The 7154-nt window shown below is 45.4% G+C and overlaps 1 pseudogene; it reads right to left on the bottom strand.

The window, feature by feature from the left end:
* Positions 1 to 268: 268 nt before the first annotated feature.
* LOC142851327 (small ribosomal subunit protein eS6-like) lies at positions 269 to 1029 on the bottom strand (annotated as a pseudogene).
* Between the last annotated feature and the right edge of the window lie 6125 nt (positions 1030 to 7154).

Below are 7154 nucleotides of genomic sequence, written 5' to 3'. Positions count from 1 at the left end.
AATGGAGAGAACATTCTCGACAGCCTTCAAGACCTGTGCATGTGCAAGGTCATGCGTGGAGACTGGAGGACAGCTTGCAGGAGTGAATTCCCTCCTACCATGTGGGTCTCAGGGATTGAACTCAGATTGCTGGGCTTAGCAGCAGGTGCCCTTACCCCACGAGCCCTCTCACTGACCCCAGAGTCCCCTTACTATTGCATACCCACCCCCCGCCCTGCGAGGTCTGATCACTTATTTGTTACCCTTAAAGACTTGTTTTTGATTGAACTCAGCAGTAGAAAGCTCTCAGGGAGGACAGCCTACGTCTCCTGGCAATCTGTTCCTAGCATTTTTCTTTGGCTTCCTTCATTCTCTTGGCCAAAAGTTTAGCATATTCCGCAGCCTCCTCCTCTTTTTTCTTAGCGTGCTGTTTCTTCAGGGCAATACATTGGCATTTGTATTGCTGGACACGTGGAGTGACAAGATGCTGAATCTTGGGTGCTTTAGTCCTGGGCTTCTAGTCCCTTTTTTTGCTTAAGCGCTTTCTGACAACATATTGGTGGACGACATCCTCTTTAGAGAAATTGAAAAGCTTTCAGATTCTGCTAGCTCTTTTCACCACCGTTTGCCAAAGCGCAGAAGTATCTGTCAGTCCAGGAATATCTGTCCCCACCCCTGTTTTACACAATAGCCAAGTTGAGAACTCTCAGATTGGCACCCACAATGCATCCTCAGCCAGAGCTGTGCTTTCTCTTTCTAGTTTTCCTCGGTCTCTAACAAGAATGCCCCTGACTCAATCGCAGGTACGCTCTGCGGTGAGTCAAAACCTTGCTTGTCTTTCCCACCATGGGTCTGGACCACATAGCCCTCCTATCTTCACCCAGAGCTCCAGCAGCCACCCTGTGGCCATGGCTTCTCATAGAGAGTGCGAAGCTTGTATTCTTTGTCCACTCTGGTGAGTTCCGGACAGTGGGTGGCTGGGAAGGAGATATTCAGCTTCACTTTGATGTAGCCAAGAGCCAAGAGGTACCATATAAAAGAGGTTGTCATTTCATTGTAACAAGCACTGATTGTGTCTGGTTTGTTTTTATCAACTTGATTGCCATACAGACTTTATTGGGACACAGGTAACATTCTATCTAAATTGTTTATGCAGATCTAGAATCGCATGCTGCTTTCAATCTTTGTCTTTCAAGCATGTCACATGGCAGCATTATGAACGACAGTATCACCGTATTGCTGGTGATTGTTTGCTTGTTTGTTTGTTAGTATTTGAGACAGGGTTTCTCTGTGTAACCGCCCTGGCTGTCCTGGAATGTACTCTGTAGACCAGGCTGGCCTTGAACTCACAGAGATTTCCTATCTCTGCCTCCTGAGTGCTGGGGTTAAAAGCGTGCACTGTCACCACCCAGTGCATTGTTGGTTTTACTTATCCTGAAATATTAAAGGTGGGGGCAGAGAGATGGCTTGGTGCTACGAGCATCTGCCACTATTCCAGAGATACTGGTTTAGTCCCCAACATCTGTATCTCAGGTAACTCACAACCACCTCTAACTCCAGCTCCGGGGAATCCAATACTCTCTTCAGGTCTCTGTGGGCACCTGCTCACAGGTGGCATACACACACATAATAAAATCTTTAATATATTGTAAAGATTTAAACAGAGTGATCTGGGGAACACGTGACCCACCTTCACACAGTTGGTAGCTGTCCTCCTTATGAAAGATGGATCTGCTTGATTGGTTGATTGGTGCTGCTATGCACAGGCCCGCCGCTTGTGTAACCTCACTGTGGTCACTACTTCAGATGCTTCCACTAGAGGGCGTCTGCAGACCTCTAAGTGAGGCTGATAAAAGGGAGCACAAGAGGAGAGGATCTTCTCTGTCAGGTGTCAACATCCTGCAGTGTGCCAAGTGCGTGCGTGTCTCAGAACAAACAGAGTTCTTGTTTTGTTGCTGGGTTTTCGTTTATGGAGCGTTAGAGATTGAACACTGGACTTCACACTTGTTGGAAGAGATTTTTAAACATCTCTTTTTGAAAAGAACTTGGATACTGAGACAAGATTTTACTAAGTTGCCTTGAACTCACTCTGTAGTCCAAGCAGGCCTTGAACTTGCAATCATCCTGCCTCAGCCTCTCATGCAGGTGGGATTACAGGCTTGTGCCACCAGAGTCCAGCTTACTAAAGCTTTCTTGGAGCACTGCTGTGTACACTCATTTACTTTTGACCCGGGGTGGCTTCCACATTACAAGGGTAGAATTGAACAGTGGTAACAGAAATATCATAGCCCTTGAAGCTAAAAACCATTTACCGTACACTCTTTACAGACAAAACTTGCTCTCTCTATTCTATATATACATATGGTACATACAAATGGTCTATGGGCCTGATGAGGGTTTTTTAAGCTGCTGAGAAACAACTGGCTGGCCAATCCCCACCGGATTCTATCTGGAGACTCCAACAATGTTTCCATCGGCACTGGGGAATTTATGTTCTCTGCTGTGAGACAGAACTCAGTAAACTTCTTGGCACCTAGAGCATGGCAAACTCCTCAATGTTATCAGCTTCAACTATTGTAGAAGCGAGATTTTGAACATGAGCATTGAGGAGGCTGAGCAAAACTGACACATTGAAGATATGGATGCTTGCTTTCTGTTGCTGGCATGTGCTGGTGGCTTATGTTGGTTAGGGTTAGTGGGGTTCAAAGCAGGTTTGGAAAATGTATTCAGTGTGTTGGAATTGTATGTCATTTATAAACTATCTCTGAGGATCTACGGATGTTGTCCAGGGTAAGAGCACTTATCAAACATGTGTGAGGTCATGGGTTCCCTCTCCAGCACAGAAAATAATTACCTTTTTCTGAGCAACTTCAATATTCTGTTTGGAGGGAGATGTTCTGATTCAGGAGAAAAGCTTGGAAGTTACAAGAAATAACGTTTTTAAGATTTAAAAAGTGTGTATGTGTGTGTGTGGTATGCATGCATGTGAATGCAAGTTCCTACAGAAAGCAAAAGAGGGTGTTGGATCTCCCTGGAGTTGGAGTTAAAGGTGATAGTGAGTCACCTGATATGGGTGCCGGGAACAAAATTTGTGTCCTCTTGAAGCACAAGGGCTCTTAGCTGTGAGCAGTCTCTTCAGCCCTAGAAATCATGGTGCAAGATTGGAATTGTAACAGAGACCCACAACTAACTACAACCAGTTACTGTCACACAGACCCACAACTGCAACCAGTTACTGTCACACAGACACACAACTGCAACCAGTTACTGTCACACAGACACACAACTGCAACCAGTTACTGTGACACAGACACACAACTGCAACCAGTTACTGTTACACAGACACAGACACACAACTGCAGGCTAAACTATTTCACTCTATTCTCTCATATATAAGGTAAAACTAACTTGACAGCTCCAAGGAGTTATCTGGGGTTCAGGATCCCTTTTATTCTTGCACGATTTCAAAGAGCAAGTTTATTCACATTTACCAAATGTCTGCAGAGCCCATTCTACACAGACAAAAGGAGAGCTGCCTGGGTAACGGGGAAAAGAACCTTGTTTCAAAATGAACCAGCTTTCCATCACGGATACAGGATGGCAGGGGCTGCCTCTCACAGACTCCTCAGCAGGTACCCTCCAAGAAAAAGGATGACCTCACCTAGGATATTCGCAAAACTCTTCATTTCCCAAGCCTAGTGCTTCCCTTGTGTAACATGTCTAATAAAAACCCAGGGACAGATACTGCGGTTCAACCTGGAGGTCAGAAAAACAAAACAGCCAGCCACTGACTCTTACCTCTAGCTCAGTCCAAAATGGCGATCCTGCCTCCTGACTCCTCAGAATGAGACTGTCTGAGAGCTGTCTCCTGCTGTCTTGTATTCCTCTCTAGTGCTAGGATTAGAGTGCACCACTACCACCTGGTTTCTAAGGCAAACCAGTGTGGCTACTGGGATTAAAGGTGTGTGTCACCACTGCCGGTCTGTAAGGCTGACCAGTGGGGCTGTTTAACGCTCTGATCTTCAGATAAGCATTATTTATTAAAATACAAATGAAGTATCACTGTGCCTGGAATCCTTCTCCACCCACAGACAGTGTTCTCTGTGTATGCAAGCCCATCATGGGTTCTTCGCTCTCACGCTGAGTTCCAACCACGAGCCTTCTTTCTTGTCTCCTTCCAAAGTGTGTCCCATGCCTGTCTGAGCATCCTCCCATCATCCTCCCAACAGAAACTACTGCTGTGGCCTCTATCTGCTCTTACTACTTCTTCCCAGCCCTAACCACCAATCAGCTTTTGGACCATTGACTTATTGATGTTTCAAACACTACATATAAATGAGAGTGTGAGCCTTCGTGCCTGCTCTCTTCCAGTTGGTACGTGTGGCAGGGGCTCCGATGTCAGATGCGTTGTAGGACAGCATTTTCAATCTTTTGCATGACTAAATAATATTTCATTACATAGATATAGTTGCTTTTTTTTCCCTTTCAATTTTTGCTTTTTAAGAAAAGGTTTCTCTGTGTAGCCCTGGCTGTCCTGGAACCCACTCTGTAGAGTAGACTGGCCTCAAACTCCCAGAGATCATCTGTCTCTGCCTCCCAAGTGCTGGGATTAAAGGCGTGCGCCACCATCACCTGGCCAGTCACTTCCAATTTTGACTACTGCAAACATCGCTGGAGTGAGCACTCATGCACCAGGTTGTGGTTCTTGGGGGTACGTACCTGGGATGGAATTGTTAGATCACACGGTAACTCCACACTTCACTCGCTGAGGAACTGCCTAACTCTGCTTCCACACTCACCTCCTCCTCATCTATTCTCTCCATGGCAGCTAAAGTTACTTTCAGATCTTTAAAACACATTACATTCTCCCAACTGAAGGCTGTCCCATAGCCTCCCCTTCTTTGAGAATAAATCCCGAACTCCTTACTCCACCCCACGTAGTATGCCTTCACCACCAGTCTCCCCAATGTGTCTCAACTGCCTTTCCTTATTTGCCAAGAACTTTCTGGTACCACCGCAGGACCTTTGTGCCTGCTGCTCCATCTGGCTAGAAGGCTCTTCCTCCAGACTTTGCATGAACGGCTCCCTCTCAGCCTTCAGGCCCACCTGTCTAGATTCACTTCTCTGACCTCCTTATCTAAACCATATGTGGCACTGATTGTGCAAAGAAATTAGCAACAGTGAAGTATTTCTGAAGGCACAACCTAAAATAATTCTAAACCAATGGTGTAATGGATTCCTGGTGTTTTCTGGTAGTATATACCATACCCAATTAGCAATTTCACAGCAGCCTTGGTTCTAAGCACACATGCTTGCTTTGTACTGTGTGTGCAACAATGGCCTTCGATGTTGGCAAATGCCCCCTGAAGCACCTGCACTCAGGCTTGAGACCACTGACTGTCATTTATCTGTGTGTATGTATGTGTGTATGTGTGTGTAAGAGAGAATTGTGTAAGAGAATGTGTGTATTGTGTGAGAATTGGGGTAGGCGTGCAGGTGCACACGTTTGTGCGTGCATAAGGATGCCAAAGGAGGATGTTGGTGTCCTGTTCCATTACTCTCGATTTTGTTCCCTTGCGACAGGGTCCCTCACTGAACCTGGGGCTAGACTGGCACCCAGTAAGCCCAGTAACCCTCCTCTTTCTGCCCCACACAAGCTACGGTAGCAGCACCCACAGCCATGCCTGGCTTTCTGTACACTTGCACACCCACAGCCATGCCTGGCTTTCTACATACACACTTGTACAGCATCTTAGTTTTTATTTGTGTTGGCGTGATCAAACACCATGACCAAAAGTTCCTGGGAAGAAAATGGTTTACTTGACTTACATGTCCCAGTCCCAGTCCACATGAAGGAAGTCAGGGCAGGAACCTGGAGACAGGAACTGGAAAGGTCATGGAGGATACTACTTACCAGCTTGTCTCTCATGGCTCATTCAGCCTGCTTCCTTGTATTACCCAGGACCACCTGCCCAGGAGTGGAACCACTCATCATGGGCTCTGGCATTAATCAAAAATCACTGATTGAGAATGCCCTACAGACTGGCCTCCTGGCCAACCCAATGGAGGCATCTTCTCTGAAACTTGAGTTCACATGGAGGTCTGTGTTGGAGACCAGCTTGTTCTATGTTGTAAGTTCCAGGACAGCCAGAGTTACATAGTGAGACCCAGTCTCCAAAAAATAAGTTAATCAATTGAGTTCCCTCTCTTCAGAGGGCCCAAGCTCATGTCAAGCTGACAAAAACCTAGCCAGCCCACACAGCAAGCACTCTTACCCACAGTGCTGTCTCCCAGTCCTGTACTCTGAAATGTGGTGTGCCCATGCCACATAAGAAATGTTTCTTGTAGAAACACGGTTTAATTACAGGAACCAAAACTTTTAGTGTTTTTCTGCCATCTTCCCTCAGTATAAAATACAAGTATAAAATTAGTAAAATTAGCTTATTGGATTTTATTGTATTAGACAATCACATTAGTGTGTAAATTTGCTTTCAGCTTTAATAAATGATGAGATTACATATACCTCAAAAGGTTGTTTTGAAATACATTTCTTTGTGATTATTTACCAGCAAATGTTTTGTTTGTATACATATTTTTTTATATGCCCGGATACCGAAGGTCATGTAAACTTTTCCAGGCATGAAAGATCAAAGTTAAGATACTCCCTCTTAATTTCTCTCTAAAAATGCCCTGTTTCAGGAGGCCCCACCCCTAGCTGAGGAGACATTGGTAACGATGGCTCCAAGGAGAAAGAGAGTGTCTTCCTCAGAGGCTATGGTCCCTGGTAGGTTGTCCATGCTCCAGCAGTCGGCTCCACACCTGCATACATGTAGGCAATACTAATGGAACTCAGTAAGTCAAAAGGAGAAGGAGGCATGAATTTGGGACCATGACATATTAGGGTCCAGGAGAGTTGAGGAAGGAAGTGGGGAAGACATGATCAAAACACACACTGCCCACTGTACACATCTACAAAGTTCTCTAAGAAGTGCACATTTCCAGGCCGCCTTTTCCAGAGTCAATCTTTTCCTGCAGATTTGCTCTCTACCTCTCTAGAAGATAAGCCAGTAGCAGTAGGATCATCTGTCTTGCTTATTTCTAGAATGCTTGCTTTTCTCTCAGTACCTGGCATGCCAAAGTACTCAAGAATATTAATAACTAATTAATCACGCCTT

This window comes from Microtus pennsylvanicus, chromosome 5 (genome assembly GCF_037038515.1).
Source record: "Microtus pennsylvanicus isolate mMicPen1 chromosome 5, mMicPen1.hap1, whole genome shotgun sequence".
NCBI classification, from domain to species: domain Eukaryota; kingdom Metazoa; phylum Chordata; class Mammalia; order Rodentia; family Cricetidae; genus Microtus; species Microtus pennsylvanicus.
Note: the sequence above shows the minus strand (reverse complement) of the source record. Positions and strands in the feature narration are given on the sequence as shown.